At 42.9% G+C, this 22,487-nt stretch overlaps 1 pseudogene; it reads left to right on the top strand.

Annotated features, from left to right (window-relative positions):
• The first annotated feature begins 6,381 nt into the window (after positions 1-6,381).
• LOC115113525 (FERM and PDZ domain-containing protein 4-like) overlaps positions 6,382-22,487 on the top strand; it is a 45,059-nt pseudogene continuing 28,953 nt past the window's right edge.

Genomic DNA, 22,487 nt, shown 5'->3' with positions numbered 1-22,487 from the left:
AGACGTTTACTATCATAAGTCTTACCCAGTCGTACAATAGCATAAAGATTGGATGATGCAACTTGTCGTACCTGCTGGAGGACGTATAGTATTGCACGTCTTTATCTGAGACCAGGTTACGCAATAACACCAAAGGAGAATTATAGGGAGGATGTACGTTGGCGATTAAGGGAACTAAAACGACCAAGGTGAATTTACGTAGCAGGTTAGGTGAATTTACGTAGCAGGTTAGGTGAATTTACGTAGCAGGTTAGGTGAATTTACGTAGCAGGTTAGGTGAATTTACGTAGCAGGTTAGGTGAATTTACGTAGCAGGTTAGGTGAATTTACGTAGCAGGTTAGATGAATTTACGTAGCAGGTTAGGTGAATTTACGTAGCAGGTTAGGTGAATTTACGTAGCAGGTTAGGTGAACTGGGTTAAGTTTAGAATAAGGGTTATCTAAAATGCTACAGTTGTCCCTGACAAGACTCAAACATGCAACCTTTGAATTGCTAGACTGTCGCGTATAATACCTACCCATCCTCCCCAACCAGCATCCCTACTTTTAGTTTCTGTCTAAAGTAACTAGACTATTAGTAGGTATTATAAGTCTGGGAGGTGCTCAGAAATACATAAAGTATGTTTCATGTGGCTCTAAGTAAATTGTCCTATAAAGAAATGGTCGGGAGAGAGAGAGCCGCCTGCCATAGTGTAGTAACTGCCCATGGCAACAATATCAGCACTTACAAAGACAAATAGGTGCATTTAATATTCAGCTCTTTTGAAATAATGTTAAAATATGTAATAGATGGTGTTGCCCAGGGGCAGAAGCCAAATGCAAAGCGCTAGATACCAACACCGCCCTTCCTTACTGTGTGAAAGACAACTGTGAAATATACATACCACTCTTGGGTCTAGATTTGGCTTCATTTGCTGTTGTTAATTATTCTCTCCCCCTGCTGATCACGTGTGATGTAGGTAGTTTACACCATTTTGTTACCATTAGAGATGCAAAAAAAAATCTATGATAGATGTAGCCTTGATTGGCACATAAAACAGACCTTATGCTCACCACAACAGAAAGTGGTTATACATTTCGGCTGCATGTCAAACATTCAAGTGTAGCGTTCATACTTGAAGCTTGAAATGAGACAAGGTTTTCATTGGTTTCAGTGAAATGCATTTGTGACTGAATGGAGACAGAGAAACTATCTGTATTTACTGTCATTGGCCATCTGTAGGGTCAAACAGAGGGGATACATTACTTTTACACCGTGTCTCAAATACGGTGCCATTTGGATGCAGCTAGACAATCTGAACTTTCAGATCAACTGCCCCAGGCTCTCTCTCTCCGTCTCCTCCTTCAAATCAACTGCCCCAGGCTCTCTCTCTCTGTCTCCTCCTTCAAATCAACTGCCCCAGGCTCTCTCTCTCCGTCTCCTCCTTCAAATCAACTGCCCCAGGCTCTCTCTCTCTGTCTCCTCCTTCAAATCAACTGCCCCAGGCTCTCTCTCTCTGTCTCCTCCTTCAAATCAACTTCCCCTGGCTCTCTCTCTCTGTCTCCTCCTTCAAATCAACTGCCCCAGGCTCTCTCTCTCTGTCTCCTCCTTCAAATCAACTGCCCCAGGCTCTCTCTCTCCGTCTCCTCCTTCAAATCAACTTCCCCTGGCTCTCTTGCGCTCTGTCTCCTCCTCCAGATCAACGCCCCCTGGCTCTCTCTCGGTCTCCTCCTCCCTGGGGACGCTCATCTCAGCTACTGTTTGTCCACAGATCAGATATCCAAACACATGTACAATACTTCCCCCTCACAAACTACTGACAGGTTCAATTTACAGTGAGATTAGTGTGTAGCACTGGGCGGAGTTTCAGGGGTATTCCCCATGGTTCCGTGAGAGTGTACCCTGTCACCCTAGTGTTTCAAACAGAGCCCATCTCTTTTCTTTGGAATCTGATGTGGACGGCAGGGATAACATGCAGCAGCAGTTGCTGCCAGTCAGTTCAATGTGCTGTTTCAGCACTGAATGACAGGACAGCTCCCAGAGATCAACATTACTTGTGTTTTCTGGAGGGAGGATTTTAATGCTTGCAATGCATTTAAGAAAATTGGTATGTGTGTGTGTTTGTTAAGCTTGGGCAGTATACCATATATTTTCGCATACAAGGGTATTTTCAATTACTGACGGTATGATTTTCAATACTGTTCCCCATTTCTCCTCCAGAAAAATCTCACAAAAATGATATTGATTCACATTAAGTAATCATTTCACGGTAAGGTCTTCTACACCTGTTGTATTCAGCATTTCACGGTAAGGTCTTCTACACCTGTTGTATTCAGCATTTCACGGTAAGGTCTTCTACACCTGTTGTATTCAGCATTTCACGGTAAGGTCTTCTACACCTGTTGTATTCAGCATTTCACCGTAAGGTCTTCTACACCTGTTGTATTCAGCATTTCACCGTAAGGTCTTCTACACCTGTTGTATTCAGCATTTCACGGTAAGGTCTTCTACACCTGTTGTATTCGGCATTTCACGGTAAGGTCTTCTACACCTGTTGTATTCAGCATTTCACCGTAAGGTCTTCTACACCTGTTGTATTCAGCATTTCACGGTAAGGTCTTCTACACCTGTTGAATTCAGCATTTCACGGTATGGTCTTCTACACCTGTTGTATTCAGCATTTCACGGTAAGGTCTTCTACACCTGTTGAATTCAGCATTTCACGGTATGGTCTTCTACACCTGTTGTATTCAGCATTTCACGGTAAGGTCTTCTACACCTGTTGTATTCAGCATTTCACGGTAAGGTCTTCTACACCTGTTGTATTCGGCATTTCACGGTAAGGTCTTCTACACCTGTTGTATTCGGCACATGTGACAAATAAAGATGTTATTTCATTATGTGTTTTTTTTTTACAAATAGCACAAAGCAAACGGAAGTTTCGTGACATGATGTCCACTGCTGAGCAGCACAAGAGAGGTGATCAAGTTACACTTATTACTGTTGGCCAGCTCAATGTATAATAACTCAACTCAGCAGAAAAAAAGAAACATCCTCTCACTGTCAACTGCGTTTATTTTCAGCAACATGTGTAAATATTTGTATAAACATAACAAGATTCAACAACTGAGACATGAACTGAACAAGTTCCACAGACATGTGACTAACAGAAATTGAATAATGGGTACCTGAACAAAGGAGGGCTCAAAATAACAGTCAGTATCTGGTGTGGCCACCAGCTGCATTAAGTACTGCAATGCATCTCCTCCTCATGGACTGCACCAGATTTGCCAGTTCTTGCTGTGAGATGTTACCCCACTCTTCCACCAAGGCACCTGGACATTTCTGGGGGGAATGGCCCTAGCCCTCACCCTCCGATCCAACGGGTCCCAGACGTGCTCAATGGGATTGAGATCCGGGCTCTTCACTGGCCATGGCAGAACACTGACATTCCTGTCTTGCAGGAAATAATACACAGAACGAGTAGTATGGCTGGTGGCATTGTCATGCTGGAGGGTCATGTCAGGATGATCCTGCAGGAAGGGTACCACATGAGAGAGGAGGATGTCTTCCCTGTAACGCACAGAGTTAAGATTGCCTGCAATGACAACAAGCTCAGTCCGATGATGCTGTGACACACTGCCCCAGACCATGACGGACCCTCCACCTCCAAATCGATCCTGCTCCAGAGTACAGGCCTCAGTGTAACTCTCATTCCTTCGACGATGAACGCGAATCCGACCATCACCCCTGGTGAGACAAAACCGTGACTCATCAGTGAAGAGCACTTTTTGTCAGTCCTGTCTGGTCCAGCGACGTTGGGTTTGTGCCCATAAGTGACGTTGTTGCCTGTAATATTTGGTGAGGACCTGCCTTGATTTTTTGTGTGTAGTCCCGGGCTACATTATAACATTGAGCCTGTGTGTTATAGCCAGCAGAGGTGGTGAGGAAGTTTGCTCCAGTTGTTGTACAGTGAAACTGAGCCTAGGTAGACTTTAATAAATGATGACGGTTCTATCCCGGGCCCTCTGCAGTAACAGAGGGCTGGGCCCAGGCCGAGCTGAACAATTCATGACCAGGTTAGCAAAGGAGTCAGAGGAAGTGAGTTTCTGGACGTTAGGTTTGTTTCTGATGCTCAACAATGGCGGTGGTTATACATGGACGGGGATCCCTCATCTAATGGTATTGCTCTGAGAAACAGAAAGTGGATATACAGTAATACTGTATGTATTTAGTTAGTATGGTTTATGTTTCATAATCAAACGAATCAGTTATAATACATTATCAATATTTTGTAAATACCAACATTACCTTCAATGTTGTAGATTACAACAACAAAAAAACAGAAACAGAAAGTCCATAACCCCTCCAAAATAATAAGATCAAGAATTGTAAACCCTCCTCCTCAAGAGTAGCAATTTTCCACCAGCAGTCAGCCTTCGGGGAAACATAACAGTTGTTGAGTAATAACCAATAAAAGTATGGCACTCCTGGGAGTTGCCATGGCAACGAAGGTCTGTGGACTTCAGGCTCCACATTATAATCCAAGTTGAAACACAAAGATCACGACCCCGCCTACTTTATTAAAGAGATTTTATTTCACATCTGCTACATGTCTATATCTATGTGTGGGAGAGGAGCAGGAAGCAGTATCTTGACCTCTAAAGGAGTCTGATTTCTGTTCATAGCTTATAGTTCAAACCCACATCAAACCCACATCAGACCCACATCAAAACAACAATCAACCCTAAGAATCCAATGGTCTCTAGACTATATGTAGTCAGAGGCGCTATCACTTTTCAGTGTCTTATAAATACATATACAAATAATGTTTGATTTGATTACCGGTAGTGCACACAAGGGGCACTATTTCTTTCCAAACTATAATAAATAAAAAATTATATATATATATATAAATACTTATGTACGTACTGTATACTAACAAAATACTAGTGAGATCTCATAGCAGACGCTGGATAAATGCTAAGAAGTGCAAACAAACATAAACTAAATGCAAGAACTGACAACCCAGCTCATAAAGTTATACATATCAAAAGACACATCCAGAAGGGGATTGATTGTCTCTGCTGTCCCGGGGAACAGTGGGTTAACTGCCTTGCTCAGGGGTAGAACCTTCTCATCTCAGGGATTCGACCCAGCAACCTGGCCCAACTATCTAACCACTAGGCTACCTCCCACCCCTTAATTGCACTAGTTAATAACCTCTGTTTTCATTGAGTTTGAAACCTTCATTGTGATCTTGCAAGCTAGCCACCAATTTTAAATAGTTTTTGTATTCAGGGGAAACGCATTGAGACCAAAGGTACCCTTTGTGAATGCAATATGAAACAAAACTGCAACCAATACAATGTCAAATTAAATAAAAAATACAGCACAACACAACATTTAACAAAAACAGTTACATTCCTCAGCTACTAGGCTACTCTTTGTAGCCAATATGAGTAAGACCTTTAAACAGGTCAACATTCACAAGGCCACTGAGCCAGACGGATTACCAGGACGTGTGAGTCTGTAATACCAACATGTTTCAAACAGACCACCATAGTCCCCCTGCTCAAGAACACTAAGGTAACCTGCCTAAACGACTACAGACCCATAGCACTCACGTCTGCAGCCATGAAGTGCTTCGAAAGGCTGGTAATGGCTCACATTAACACCATTATCCCAGAAACCCTAGACCCACTCCAATTTGCATACCACCCAAACAGATCCACAGATGATGCAATCTCTATTGCACTTCACACTGCCCTTTCCCACCTGGACAAAAGGAATGCCTATGTGAGAATGCTATTCATTGACTACAGCTCAGCTTCCAACACCATAGTGCCTTTAAAGCTAATCACTAAGCTAAGGATCCTGGGACTAAACACCTCCCTCTGCAACTGTTTCCTGGACTTCCTGATGTGCCGCCCCCAAGTGGTGAGGGTAGGTTGCAACACATCTGCCACGCTGATCCTCAACACTGGAGCCCCTCAGGGGTGTGTGCTCAGTCCCCTCCTGTATACCCTCTTCACCCACGACTGCATGGCCAGGCATGACTTCAACACCATCATTAAGTTTGCAGACGACACAACAGCCTGATCACCGACAATGACGAGACAACCTATAGGGGGAAGGTCAGAGACCTGGCCGTGTGGTGCCAGGACAACAACCTCTCCCTCAACGTGCTCAAGACAATGCTGATGATTGTGGACTACAGGAAAAGGAGGACCGAGAACAACCCCATTCTAATCGATGGGGCTGCAGTGGAGCAGGTTGAGAGCTTCAAGTTCCTTGGAGTCCACATCACCAACAAACTATAATGGTCCAAACACACCAAGACAGTTGTGAAGCGGGCACGACACAACCTATTCCCCCTGAGGAGACTGAAAAGATTTGGCATGGGTCCTCTGATCCTCAAAAGGTTCTACAGCTGCAACATTGACAGCATCCTGACTGGTTGCATCTACGCCTGGTATGGGGACTGGTTGCATTACTGCCTGGTACGGCAACTGCTCGGCCTCCGACTGCAAGGCACTACAGAGGGTAGTGCATACGGCCCAGTACATCACTGGGGCTAAGATTGCCTGCCATCCAGGACCTCTACACCAGGGGGTGTCAGGAGGAAGGCCCTAAAAAAGTAAGACCCCATCCACCCAAGTCATAGACTGTTTTCTCTGCTACCGCACAGCAAACGGGACCGGAACGCCAAGTCTTGGACCAAAATTCTTCTCAACAGCTTTTACCCCCAAGCCATAAGACTCCTGAACAGGTAACCAAATGGCTACTCAAACTATTTGCATTGTTTCCCTCCACCCCCTTCCAACCCCTCTTTTACGCTGCTGCTACTCTCTGTTTATAATCTATGCATATTCACTTTAACTCTACCTACATGTACATACATATTACCTCAATTAGACCGACTAACCGGTGCCCCCGCACATTGACTCTGGACAGGTACCACCTGTATATAGCCTCAATACTGTTATTTTACTGTTTTTTTTATTTCTTTAATTATTTATTGTTTACATAATACTTATTTTTTACGTAAAAATTGCACTGTTGGTTAAGGGCTTGTAAGTAAGCATTTCACTGACAAGGTCTACTACACCTGTTGTATTCTGTTGTACTACTACTGACAAGGTCTACTACACCTGTTGTATTCTGTTGTACTACTACTGACAAGGTCTACTACACCTGTTGTATTCTGTTGTACTACTACTGACAAGGTCTACTACACCTGTTGTATTCTGTTGTACTACTACTGACAAGGTCTACTACACCTGTTGTATTCTGTTGTACTACTACTGACAAGGTCTACTACACCTGTTGTATTCTGTTGTACTACTACTGACAAGGTCTACTACACCTGTTGTATTCTGTTGTACTACTACTGATAAGGTCTACTACACCTGTTGTATTAGGTGGTGTTGCACGTGACAAATACACTTTGATTTGATATGTTCTAAAGGTTTAAGACTTGTTAATGGCTGCTGGATTCAGGTGTCACCGTAGTCAACAACTGGCAGGGAAGTGATATGTTCTAAAGGTTTAAGACTTGTTAATGGCTGCTGGATTCAGGTAAAAGGTAAATCACCGTAGTCAACAACTGGCAGGGAAGTGATATGTTCTAAAGGTTTAAGACTTGTTAATGGCTGCTGGATTCAGGTGTCACCGTAGTCAACAACTGGCAGGGAAGTGATATGTTCTAAAGGTTTAAGACTTGTTAATGGCTGCTGGATTCAGGTGTCACCGTAGTCAACAACTGGCAGGGAAGTGATATGTTCTAAAGGTTTAAGACTTTTTAATGGCTGCTGGATTCAGGTAAAAGGTAAATCACCGTAGTCAACAACTGGCAGGGAAGTGGACAGTGCAATCTGCCCTCTTTAAATCTTCACACTGGCTCATCATTACCTTTTTGAAATGTTAAATCCTTTCCAATCCAAACGCCCAGATATTTAGCTAGAAAATTAGCTAACCAAATTCCTAGCTTGGGCCTTGAGCTGGAGAAAATGTTTTTGGCAACATCTTAGATAGTTATCTTAAAAACGCAGGACCCTGTCTTTCAAAGATAATTTGTAAAAATCCAAATAACTTCACAGATCGTCATTGTAAAGGGGTTTAAACACTGTTTCCCATCTTTGTTCAATGAACCATAAACAATTCATGAACATGCACCTAAGGAAGGGTCGTTAAGACACTAACAGCTTACAGACGTTAGGCAATTAAGGTCACAGTTATAAAAACGTAGGACACTAAAGAGGCCTTTCTACTTACTCTGAAAAACACCATAAGAAAGATGCCCAGGGCCCCTGCTCATCTGCAGCATGCCTAAGGCACGAGGACTGCAGATGTGGCCGGGGCAATAAATTGCAATGTCTGTACTGTGAGACATCTAAGACAGCGCTACAGGGAGACAGGACGGACAGCTGCTCGTCCTCGCAGTGGCAGACCACGTGTAACAACACCTGCACAGGATCGGTACATCCGAACATCACACCTGCGGGACAGGTGCAGGATGGCAACAACAACTACCCGAGTTACACCAGGAACCCACCATCCCTCCATCAGTGCTCAGACTGTCTGCAATAGGCTGAGAGAGGATTTTATACAGCTTTCCTTCCATTCAGAATGGTATTTTGAAGGCATATCTTTTGAATCTGTGAGTAGAATCACGCTCCATTTATAAATAGCAAAGGCTTGCGGAGGATTGCCATTGCTGCCATCGGAGAGCCTCTATCTGCATTTTTGTCAGAAATAGTTTTTTGACATAGACTTGTTCAATGTTCTCTACCTACTGTATATAGTCCTCTAAATACCCTTAATTCATGTTGTATAGTAAAAAAAATAGGATAGGATAGGATAGGCATACCACAAAATACTCACTGATGAGGAAGAATGTACAGTATTTACTAAATAAAGCAAACACCATAACTCAGTATGCGATACAATTCTAACAAACAACAAATATCGAAAAAGATAATGCAATTACATGTACAAATGACCTCTAACCTGTACCCCAGCACACTGACTAGGTACCAGTACCCCTGTATATAGCCTCGTTATTGTTATGTTATTGTGTTACTTTTATAATTTGTACTTTAGTTTATTTGGTTAATATTTTCTCAACTCTTCTTGAACTGCACTGTTGGTTAAGGGCTTGTATGTAAGTCAGCATTTCACATGTTTGATTTGATACTGATTTGATTTCACCTCTGGTTGGATGCAGTCCCATACATATTAACTCAGCTGTGTTGAACATATGGCCTGAATACACAGCCAGGGGAACCTGCTGCGTTCTGTTAATGCACTGTGGCTCCAATAAATACACAGCATGTGGAAACGCTAATACCTCTCAAACACACCATTTTACTGGAGGAAATCAGATTGCATGGCCCTGTTTGGAGCCCAGTCTATCCTACTGCTTTGCTGTTCTATAGGTTACAGAGTAGGCTACAGATGTTATTTCCAATAGACGCCCCTATAATTTAATACACAAAACACACTGACATTAAAGCCGGGTTGGTAACTGGGGAGAAATAAAGAGTGAAAGGAAGAAAGGCTTTGAATAATGAATGTGAAGAGAGGCCTGTTAAACAGGCCTGTTAAACAGCAGAGATGCCTTTGATGTGACATAACTTACTGCCACAGTGTTCATATCATCACACATCATTGTTCAAATATGGAGAGACACACAGAAAGAAAGGGAGGGAGGGAGACAGAGAGAGAGACCAAAAGATAGAAAGAGTCATGTCTATAGGGTCCGCTCACCAACCAAGAATTCACAAAATGGGACAAACACCAAATTGAGAATCTGCATGAGGAATTCTTAACAAAAATAGAGAGAATATATTCCTTATTATTACGTGAATACCGACTGGGACCATTCTGAGTTCCCATCACCCTGTTAGATGTGACACAAGAGGAGAGTTTTACTTGAACAATTAAGACACAAAGTGTTTTGTTTAATGACTTGAGTTAAGTGTCGTGGCAAGGTGAGGATTAGAGTGTTTGGTGACTTTGCTATTTAGTTTTGGACTGTTGGGTTTTCATAATCTTCAGTTGGTAGACAAAATACAGGACAGATTCTACAGGAAAGACAGTTTCTTCTTGGCTCATTCAGTACTTCTATTCATTATTTCCAAAAAAAGTGGCAATTAAGACATGGGTTTCTGTTTGCTTCCTGATAAACTATTCCTGCCATTGCCCTTATCACATAATTCCTTAGGGCTCCCTGTTCTCTAATAAATCTCCCGAAATGTCCAAATAAAACCAATTTCATGCCTCTGACAGCACAAGAGTGAGATGTTTTTTATGTGTCTCGAATTACATTATTAATGTGATTCACATTCAGTGACTGAACACTGGTTAAGGAACATTGTCCATGACATTCAAACTAGACATCCACTTGTTATGAGTTGGGATTAGGGTTGCAAAGTGAGGGTATTTTATAGGAAACATTCTAAGTTTACCGGTAAACTACCAGAATTGTTTATATTTCAAGGATTTTATCATTTATGTAATCTATCACAAGATATATAGTGGTCCTTTTGGGCTCTTCAGATTATCACAGGTGTCTGTAATTATCTCTGGCTTTCTGTGTGGCCTGATAACATATCAAATACATGAACTAATTGAAGATGGTTTTAAAATAGAATAACAAATCTGTAAAACATTCTCCTAAATATAAACCGTCAACTTAGTGAATACTATTGGTGTTTAATATGAGGTTTCAGCAGTAAATATCATTAAAAAAAATATAAAGTGGGGCAAAAAAGTATTTAGTCAGCCACCAATTGTGCAAGTTCTCCCACTTAAAAAGATGAGAGAGGCCTGTAATTTTCATCATAGGTACACTTATACTATGACAGACAAAATGAGAAAACAAAATCCAGAAAATCACATTGTAGGATTTGTAATGAATTTATTTGCAAATTATGGTGGAAAATAAGTATTTGGTCACCTACAAACAAGCAAGATTTCTGGCTCTCACAGACCTGCAACTTCTTCTTTAAGAGGCTCCTCTCTCCTCCACTCGTTTTAACTGGCACCTGTTTGAACTTGTTATCAGTATAAAAGACACGTGTCCACAACCTCAAACAGTCACACTCCAAACTCCACTATGGCCAAGACCAAAGAGCTGTCAAAGGACATCAGAAACAAAATTGTAGACCTGCACCCGGCTGGGAAGACTGAATCTGCAATAGGTAAGCAGCTTGGTTTGAAGAAATCAACTGTGGGAGCAATTATTAGGAAATGGAAGGCATACAAGACCACTGATAATCTCCCTCGATCTGGAGCTCCACGCAAGATCTCCCCCTGTGGGGTCAAAATGATCACAAGAACGGTGAGCAAAAATCCCAGAACCACACGGGGGGACCTAGTGAATGACCAGCAGAGAGCTGGGACCAAAGTAACAAAGCCTACCATCAGTGACACACTACGCCGCCAGGGATTCAAATCCTGCAGTACCAGACGTGTCCCCCTGCTTAAGCCAGTACATGTCCAGGCCCGTCTGAAGTTTGCTAGAGAGCATTTGAATGATCCAGAAGAAGATTGGGAGAATGTCATATGGTCAGATGAAACCAAAATGGAACTTTTTGGTAAAAACTCAACTCGTCGTGTTTGGAGGACAAAGAATGCTGAGTTGCATCCAAAGAACACCATACCTACTGTGAAGCATGGGGTGGAAACATCATGCTTTGGGGCTGTTTTTCTGCAAAGTGACCAGGTCGACTGATCCGTGTAAAGGAAAGAATGAATGGGGCCATGTATCGTGAGATTTTGAGTGAAAACCTCCTTCCATCAGCAAGGGCATTGAAGATGAAACGTGGCTGGGTCTTTCAGCATGACAATGATCCCAAACACACCGCCCGGGCAACGAAGGAGTGACTTTGTAAGAAGCATATCAAGGTCCTGGAGTGGCCTAGCCAGTCTCCAGATCTCAACCCCATAGAAAATCTTTGCAGGGAGTTGAAAGTCTGTGTTGCCCAGCAACAGCCCCAAAACATCACTGCTCTAGAGATCTGCATAGAGGAATGGGCCAAAATACCAGCAACAGTGTGTGAAAACCTTGTGAAGACCTACAGAAAACATTTGACCTCTGTCATTGCCAACAAAGGGTATATAACAAAGTATTGAGATAAACTTTTGTTATTGACCAAATACTTATTTTCCACCATAATTTGCAAATAAATTCATAAAAAATTCTACAATGTGATTTTCTGGATTTTTTTCCTAATTTTGTCTGTCAAAGTTGAAGTGTACCTACGATGAAAATTACAGGCCTGTTGTCATAAGCGCAACGTGACTGCAAAAGAGACGTGGGAATGTCTGAGTGAAATATGGGACAAATCAACTTTAAATTACTGGTGTTTTAATTTGTTGCTAAAATGCAGGACATCATTGTTTGGTTGCGTTCACGTGTGGAAGGAAAAGAGCAACACTAACAAACATGGAAGGGAGTGGACGTGACACACAGAGACCGTACCTAAAAGACGGGACATGGCTTGGGAATGAAAAGTCTGACACGGACCAGAAAACCGCCCCCCTGCCAAATATGCCGCAGGCCGGGCCCGACAACAGGCTCAAACACCACTAACCTCTTTTACCACCTACGCAAGAATCATGTGAAACAGTACGGAGAGAGTCTACGGATGAGACCTCAAAAAGTAGTTGAGTGCTCAAAACAAACTCTGACTCAGACGTTGAAAGAGGCTTTTGCCCGCGACACTCCATATGGCACAGAACCATGAAGATGGAAGGAGATAACAGCTGCCGTTACAACTTACATCTGCAAAGACATGGCCCCAATTTACATGGTCGAGAAACGGGGGTTTCGTGAGTTGGTGCTAACACTCGACCCAAGGTACCAAACGCAAATTGATGTGACACGTATCAATGTCAAAATAACATGCAAAACAGGCAAGCCCCCCAACATAATTTTTACCTTTAGGCAGGTCAGTTAAGAACAAATTCTTATTTTTGATGACGGCCTAGGAACAGTGGGTTAACTGCCTGTTCAGGGGTAGAACGACAGATTTGTACTTTGTCAGCTCGGGGATTTGAACTTGCAACCTTTCAGTTACTAGTCCAACGCTCTAACGACTAGGCTACCCTGCCGCCCACATATATATATATATATATATATATATTTATTTTTTTTTTAGGCCTATTTTTTTTTTTGCAACTATAGTTTAAGTGTTTTCTATTTATCTTTTTAGATTTTACACATTCATATTTTATTTTTTGTTACATGCTTAATTGAAAATTTGCACAGGTTCTAAATAAAATAAATAATCAAATATGAGTATGTACCTTTTTTATTTGTTGAGTATAATTCAAAATGTAATAACAAATAGGTCTTTACATGTGGTCATTTTATGTAAACTATTTATCAATTGAATTTACAGAAAATTTGCTATATCGTGATATGTATCGTTATCTCGATATGAAATTACCTATATCGTGATTTGAGATTTTGGCCATATGCCAGCCCTACTGGGACATGTAGTCACCCTAGATGGACTGCCTCAGACCATGCCGTGATGACTCATGCCGTGTAAAATGGAGTTAGATGTGATAAGATTTAATTTGACAGACTACTAGGATTGTATACTGAACAAAAATATAAACCCAACATGTAAAGTGTGTTTCATGTTTCATGAGCTGAAATAAAAGATCCCAGAAATGTTCCATACGCACAAAAAGCTTATTTCTCTCAAATGTTGTGCACAAATTTGTTTACATCCCTTTCAGTGAGCATTTCTCCTTTGCCAAAATAATCTATCCACCTGTCAGGTGTGGAATATTGTCACAACTTCCACCGAGGGTGGCTCCCCTTCCTGCTCGGGTGGCGCTCGGCGATCGTCGTCGCCGGCCTACTAGCTACCACCGATCCATTTTTCTTTTTTGTTTGGTTCTGTCTGTTTCTTACACCTGTGTTCTATTGAGTTAATTTCTGTGGGTTTATTAACCTCGTTGCCTGCTGGTATTTTGTGCGGGATTGTTTCTGTGTTTGTTTGGTGCGTGTGCTAGATTGCGCCACAGGCTATTCTCACGGTCGTTTGAGCCGTTGTGATTTATTTAGGAGTAGATTGTTTTTCCTCCTGTTGTCACTTCGAATTCCTGTTTTGTTGGGCGCCTTCGTTGGGTTTGTTTCCCGACCAGTTTTGTTGGGCGCCTTCGTTGGGTTTGTTTCCCGACCAGTTTTGTTGGGCGCCTTCGTTGGGTTTGTTTCCCGACCAGTTTTGTTGGGCGCCTTCGTTGGGTTTGTTTCCCGACCAGTTTTGTTGGGCGCCTTCGTTGGGTTTGTTTCCCGACCAGTTTTTGTTGTGTTTTGGGACTTTCAAATTAACATGTTCTATTTGGACCTCAGGTGCTATAATGAATCTAGAAGGGAACTACCCATTTTGGTTCAAGGGTGGAACCCTTTCAACAGAGGGTTGTACATTAAACCAGACAGGGCCCTATGGGGACAGCTGAATAACCCCTTTTGGAATCCTTTTTGTCTAAGAGCGTATGGGGAATAGGGTACCATTTCAGATGCAGCCTACACTCCCAGTCGCTATTAGAAACAACTTTGAGGCCCAGCCCGACTGTGGGAAAGCAACCTGTGGTTACTCCATTGGCTCACAGCAAAAACATCATCCTTTTCAAACGCAATTTTCTTGTTGACTGCAATTATAAACCTACATTTAAGAAAAGTATAACATGTCTAAAGATTAATGTAAACGTAACTTAAGAAAAAATGTAATGTAGGGCTTCCCTCACGCCCTTTTTCATGACTGCTTGCAGCCATGTGAGTGCTAGCCAGCTACCGACCATAACAATAAGCTAGCCAAGACCAACAACACAAACAAACAAACTCTATAGCTACAAGTAGTTACAAACAGACTATACTAAACAAGTTACATTTCTCACCTGTGATGAAATGTTTTCCACACACTTAGCGACGTATGTGTAGCCTATTTGGACATTGGGTCCCCAGATTTCCCACTCTCCCACGCCAAATAGCCTGAAGCCACAGGGCTCTTCTCGCAGACTCTATTTCCCTGCGTGGGAGCATTGTAAAACGTAGGTTGGGTATTTTCACCTGGTACATTGAATAGACCAGAGTCTTTTCGGCATGTTTTGTGATTTCTGTATAACAAAAATAGACAACAAAGTTGTCTCTTTTACAATTAGGGGTCAATTGGAAATAATGTTTTACCAATTTGTGAGCGAAGTCGAGGGCAATTCTTTATTATTACGTGAATATTGACTCGGCGTATAGGAATTTGTCATTACTCTAAAAGGCTCTGCATGTGGCCGTACAGCATTTACTGCGATGCGGCCTCCACAGAAGTCAAGGCCTTCATACTTGCGCTTTGTGGAACAGAGCAGAGCTGTTGTCAAGGAAATACGTTTGTGTTTATATATTGAACTCCCACACCTACCTACCGTCAACCGATCATGTCAAAGCAGAGCTATACAGAGCCCTCCATTGTTACAAAATTTAGGAGGAGCAAGGCGATGACACTACTGTAAGTCTGATGTGGCTGACCTCCTCTTCTCCTCCTCTACAGCCATAGGACCAAGTCATCAGGCTGGCTGCCGCCTGGCACCTGCAGCACTGCACATGGACCCCCCAATGGATGGGACATGGCCACCAATAGAGACGGCAGAGACTTCTACATCAAGTAAGTGAGCTGAGATGGGAAGGGAGGGGAGGAGACAAGTGGAGAGGAGAGGAAAATAGGAGAAGAAAAGAGAAGAGGAAAAAAGGAGAGGAAAATAGCAGAGGAGATGAAAAGAGGAGAGGAAAAGAGGAGAGAATATGAGAGGAAAAGAGGAGAGGAAAGGAAAGAGGAGAGGGGGAGAGGAAAAGAGGAGAGAATAGGAGAGGAAAGGAGAAGAGGAGAGGAAAAAAGAGAAGAGGAGAAGAGGAGATGAAAAAATGAAAGAAAAAGAGTAGAGGAGAGGAGGAGGAGAGGAAAAGAGGAGAGGAGAGGAAAAGAGGAGTGGAAAAGAGAGGAAAAGAGAAGAGAAGAGAATAGGAGAGGAAAAGAGGAGAGAATAGGAGAGGGAAAAAGGAGAGAGGCTCTCTCTCTCAGTCCCAGATGTTTTGGAGGCTTTTGGTAACCTGTGATTATTCTAGCCACGTCATTGCTAGTGCCTCCACTCTCTCTCTCTCCCCATCCATCCTTCAGAATACTGATTCTCCATTTCCTTCTTTTTCTGCGCACAGACACATGCCCTGCCCTTCCCGCACACACTGTATCTCACACACACAGACACATGGCCTGCCTGCACACACTCTCTCACACACCCACTCACACACCCACACACACAGACACATGGCCTGCCCGCACACACTCTCTCACACACCCACTCACACACCCACACACACAGACACATGGCCTGCCCGCACACACTCTCTCACACACCCACTCACACACCCACACACACAGACACATGGCCTGCCCGCACACACTCTCTCACACACCTACTCACACACCCACAAACACAGACACATGGCCTGCCCGCACACACTCTCTCACACACCCACTCACACACCCACACACACAGACACATGCCCTGCCAGCCCACACTCTCTCTCTCACACACAAGCACACATACACACACAGACACCTACCTTGCCCGCACACACTCTCTCACACACACACACACACACACACACAGACAAACACACACTCACAGACACGCTCCAGCCTCCTCACTGTAGCTTGCTCTTCAGAGCAGAGAAGTAAAGCCTAATTGTTTTCCGGCTCCTGAAGAATTCATCCGCAAAGGGACTTATTTAGATCTCTATGAGACTGCAGGTAGCTGTGGAGATGCCAGGGTGACGTAGCTGTGGAGATGCCAGGGTGACATAGCTGTGGAGATGCCAGGGTGACTTAGCTGTGGAGATGCCAGGGTGACGTAGCTGTGGAGATGCTAGGGTGACGTAGCTGCGGAGATGCCAGGGTGACGTAGCTGTGGAGATGCCATGGTGTAGTAGCTGTGGAGATGCCAGGGTGACGTAGCTGTGGAGATGCCAGGGTGACGTAGCTGTGGAGATGCCAGGGTGACGTAGCTGTGGAGATGCCAGGGTGACGTAGCTGTGGAGATGCCAGGGTGACGTAGCTGTGGAGATGCCAGGGTGACGTAGCTGTGGAGTTGCCAGGGTGACGTAGCTGTGGAGATGCCAGGGTGACGTAGCTGCGGAGATGCCAGGGTGACGTAGCTGTGGAGATGCCATGGTGTAGTAGCTGTGGAGATGCCAGGGTGACGTAGCTGTGGAGATGCCAGGGTGACGTAGCTGTGGAGATGCCAGGGTGACGTAGCTGTGGAGATGCCAGGGTGACGTAGCTGTGGAGATACCAGGGTGACATAGCTGTGGAGATGCCATGGTGTAGTAGCTGTGGAGATGCCATGGTGTAGTAGCTGTGGAGATGCCAGGGTGAAGTAGCTGTGGAGATGCCAGGGTGTAGTAGCTGTGGAGATGCCAGGGTGACGTAGCTGTGGAGATGCCAGTGTGACGTAGCTGTTGAAATGCCAGGGTGTAGTAGCTGTGGAGATGCCAGGGTGTAGTAGCTGTGGAGATGCCATGGTGTAGTAGCTGTGGAGATGCCAGGGTGACGTAGCTGTGGAGATGCCAGGGTGTAGTAGTTGTGGAGATGCCAGTGTGACGTAGCTGTGGAGATGCCAGGGTGACGTAGCTGTGGAGATGCCAGAGTGTTGTAGCTGTGGAGATGCCAGGGTGTAGTAGCTTTGGAGATGCCAGGGTGACGTAGCTGTGGAGATGCCAGGGTAAAGTAGCTGTGGAGATGCCAGGGTGACGTAGCTGTGGAAATGCTAGGGTGTAGTAGCTGTGGAGATGCCAGGGTGTAGTAGCTGTGGAGATACCATGGAACAGTGTTATCAGCATCATCAATCTTTTGCCAGTTCAGGATTTCTGAGGAGGACTACAGGTAAAATCTCTCTTTCTGACTGTGGTTTCGCTGTAGTGTCATGTACTGTAGAGTGCTGTACTGTAGAGTACTGTACTGCAGAGTACTGTACTATACTGTAGTGTACTGTAGTGTACTGTTGTGTCCTGTAGTGTACTGTCTGTAGAGTAGAGTAGTGTAGTGTAATGTACTGTTCTGTACATGCGTGTAGTGTACTCTTCTGTATAGTAGATAAGTGTGGTGTAATGTCCTGTGCTGTACTTTAGCGTACTGTAGTGTAATGTAGTGTACTGTGCTGTAGTGTACCCTTTTGTAATGTAGTATACTGTTCTGTTCTGTAGTGTAGTATAGTGTACTGTAGTGTACTGTAGTGTAGTGTACTGTAGTGTACTGTAGTGTAGTGTACTGTAGTGTACTGTAGTGTAGTGTATTGTACTGTAGTGTATTGTAGTGTACTGTAGTGTAGTGTAATGTTCTTTACCATCGTGTACTGTATTGTAATGTAATGTAGTGTACTGTACTGTAGTGTACTTTAGTGTAATGTAGTGTTCTGTACTGTAGTGTACTGTAGTGTAGTGTACTGTAGTGTTCTGTACTGTAGTGTACTGTAGTGTACTGTAGTGTAGTGTACTGTAGTGTACTGTAGTGTAGTGTATTGTACCTTAGTGTACTGTAGTGTACTGTACTGTACTGTAGTGTACGTTTTTGTAATGTAGTGTACCGTTCTGTACTGTTCTGTACTGTAGTGTACTGTAGTGTTCTGTACTGTAGTGTACTGTAGTGTAGTGTACTGTAGTGTACTGTAGTGTAGTGTATTGTACTTTAGTGTACTGTAGTGTATTGTAGTGTACTGTAGTGTAGTGTACTGTTCTTTACCATCGTGTACTGTATTGTAATGTAATGTAGTGTACTGTACTGTAGTGTACTTTAGTGTAATGTATTGTACTGTAATGTAGTGTAATGTCCTGTAGTGTAATGTAGGGTAGTGTACTGTGCTGTTGTGTACTGTTGTGTAGTGTAATGTACTGTGCTGTAGTGTAATGTAGTGTGTTGTACTGTAATGTAGTGTACTGTTGTGTAGTGTACTGTATTGGGACTACAAAGCACAGTGTAACAGGTGAGGGCTGCTTCTTCATCTCTTATGATGTTTCTTTAGGAGGATGTATTTTCTTCTGCTCTCCTCTCCCAGCAGTGATGTTGAAGCAGTATAAATATGACAGCCTGCATCGACAAGATTCCCAGACCCACCCTGGCATTCTTACTTCCCTATCTCTTCATGCATAACACGATGCATTCTAATTTAGATCCAGTATGTACTCATAGAATATATATACAGTATATATAAAAACCCTGCTGTAATACAGTGGAAAAGTTGTACACATCATTTCCCTTGTGATTACATGTAGCTGCCATATAAGGGAAACATGTTATAATTATGATGCTTTGCATTGACCAGTAGGAAATAGTCTGGGGAACTATTGACACATGGGCTAGAGAGCTTGAACGGCGTGACGGCAGAGAGGTTACATAAGAGCTCCAGAGGAGGACAGAGTGTATTGGATGCAGAGAGTCTGTCTGTACGAGGCACATCACTGAGGCTCGTTTGGCTCTAACCTACTGTATTCTTGCTTTGACTCTAACCCAGCCATGCTTTGGCTCTACAATAGTCTTGCTTTGGCTCTACTATAGTCTTGCTTTGGCTCTACTATAGTCTTGCTTTGGCTCTACTATAGTCTTGCTTTGGCTCTACTATGGTCTTGCTTTGGCTCTACTATAGTCTTGCTTTGGCTCTACTATAGTCTTGCTTTGGCTCTAACCTAGCCTTGCTTTGGTGCTAACCTAGCCTTGCTTTGGTGCTAACCTAGCCTTGCTTTGACTCTAACCTAGCCTTGCTTTGACTGTAACCTAACCTTGCTTTGACTCTAACCTAGCCTTGCTTTGGCTCTAACCTAGCCTTGCTTTGACTCTAACCTTGCTTTGACTCTAACCTAGCCTTGCTTTGACTCTAACCTAGCCTTGCTTTGACTCGAACCTAGCCTTGCTTTGACTCGAACCTAGCCTTGCTTTGGCTCTAACCTAGCCTTGCTTTGACTCTAACCTTGCTTTGACTGTAAAAAATATTTGACATTTCGTAGCAGATTAGGAGAATTTACGCAGCAGGTTAGGAAAATGTGGTTAAGGTTAGGAAAAGAGTTAGGGTTAGTTAAAATGCGATTTTTTTTTTTACTTTTGACGTTCATTTGACAAAAGCTGGATCCCCTTTCGAACCCCTTTTCCGCCTAGATTACATGGTTGCATTCAAGACAAGGCCATTTTTATTGATGTGTTGTCAGTCGAGTAGGCTACCATCATATTAAAAAAGATTCTGCTAATATCATATAACGTGTAGTAGAATTACATGAAATGTTTATCAAATGCAACATTTGACCGGTATAAAGGAATGAAACATCTCTGATATAGTCTATAAGCCTATTCCACCATGCATTTATTAATAGCCTAAATTATCATTATCCAATCTACTCATCACATTAGGATTAGTAGGCTTACATTAATCTACAGATGCGATGATAGAGGCATGCAATCCTTTGGTATAAATATGCATTTTTATGGTGAAAAAAAATGTGCTTCCCCAAAACTTACCCGACACATGCTAATAATTAGACCAAAAGCTATCTAGCTAGATAATTTTGTGTACAGTGATGTTGTTAACATCTGGTTAGCTTAAAACCTCTTAGCGCACAAATACCGTTATCGGGATCAAAATCGACAACATCCGGTGACGCTGGAGCGCGCCAAATTCAAATGACAAAATTGTAATATTAAACATTCATGAACATACAAGTGTCCTACATCATTTAAAAGTTTAACTTCTTGTTAATCCAGCCGCTTTGTCAGATTTCAAAACGCTTTATGGCGAAAGCACACCATGCGATTATCTGAGGACAGCGGCAACACACAAAAGCATTAAAAACATTTTCCAAACCAGCACAGGCATCACAAAAGTCAGAAATAGCGATAAAATAAATCACTTACCTTAGAAGATCTTCCTCTGTTTGCAATCCCAAGGGTCCCAGCTACACATCAAATGGTCGTTTTGTTCAATAAAGTCCTTATTTATATCCCAGAAAAGTCAGTTAAGTTGGTGTGTTTGATTCAGTAATCCACCCGTTCCACTAGTTCAACATGCATACAAAGGAATCCCAAAAGCTACCAATAAACTTTTTCCAAACAACGTTTCTAATCAATCCTCAGGTACCCTAAAATGTATATAAATGATACAATTTAATTAAGACGGAGAACAGTATGTTCATTACCGGAGGTAAATAACGAAGTGCGCCCTCATCCACGCCCTCATCCACGCGCGCCACAAGACTACAATCCAAATGAGAGCCACTTTGAAAAACTACAAAAAAAAAATTAAACAAGCCTGAAACCCTTTCTTAAGACTGTTGACATCTAGTGGAAGCCCTATGAACTGCAATCTGGGAGGCATTCCTTTGAATCTCGCGTAAACAAGGATTTCAATGGGTGGTCTCCTCAAAAAAATGATTCTGGATGATTTTCCTCAGATTTTCGCCTGCCATATTAGTCCTGTTATACCCACATACATTATTTTCAACAGTTTTAGAAACGTAAGAGTATTTTCTATCCAATGCTACCAATTATATGCATATCCTAGCTTCTGGGCCTGAATAACAGGCAGTTTACTTTGGGCACGTCAGTCATCCAAATTTACGAACACTGCCCCCTTAAGAAGTATTTTAACAGCTAACCTAAACTCAAATTCAGTCAGACTTGACTTTCCAGTGATGAAATGATCATAGCAGACCTACTGGCAGCTCAGTGTCAGGTCCTGACGGACAAAAAGGTTTCTTTGCTTTTCTGACAGTTCTTGAGTTTTATCTCATTGGTATCACCAACGGTGTTTTCATGATTGCGGGGAATCTGTAAACATATTTTTCCCATTGTCTTTCCTGCCTTGTTAGAGCAGCCAAATACTCCACAGAAAATGACTGTGGTGATAAATCAACTCGTTTTAGGCACTGTTATCATGCAGTTTGGAGTAGCCACTCGGCTGTTGTTGTTGGAAGAATTAATGCGGTGGTCTTCCAACATGGCCACCATTAGGAGTCGTACGTCAACTGCAAGCCTATATGTTGTCATGTCAATGCTGAAACTCGAGACGGTGGACGGTGGTTGGAAGAGCACGCTTGTTTGAAATAGAAAAGCTTTGCGGTAGTTATTGATAAAGCAGACCATAAAGATGAAGCAGCTGATTTATAAGTGGGATGCACTGTTGAGTGCTACATTCCCGAGGGGTTCATGCTGATTGTACGGAGATTGTGACAGACGGTTAAATGGCGTCCCTTGGGAAGGCAAGAACAAGATGTATGTCAGGAGAAGTACAGAATTATCATAAGGAGACTTATACTTGGAATACGGAGGAGGAATGAAGGGGAAAAAGAGAGACAGAGAAGGTCTAAGCGGGTGGAAGAAGGTGAGCTTGAGTCGGTTAAAAATGGCAGAAAAAAGGGAGATGGTTTGTTAAAGAAGAATGGTAGAAAGTGTAAGCA

Source organism: Oncorhynchus nerka, linkage group LG3 (assembly GCF_034236695.1).
Source record: "Oncorhynchus nerka isolate Pitt River linkage group LG3, Oner_Uvic_2.0, whole genome shotgun sequence".
NCBI lineage: Eukaryota > Metazoa > Chordata > Actinopteri > Salmoniformes > Salmonidae > Oncorhynchus > Oncorhynchus nerka.
Note: the sequence above shows the minus strand (reverse complement) of the source record. Positions and strands in the feature narration are given on the sequence as shown.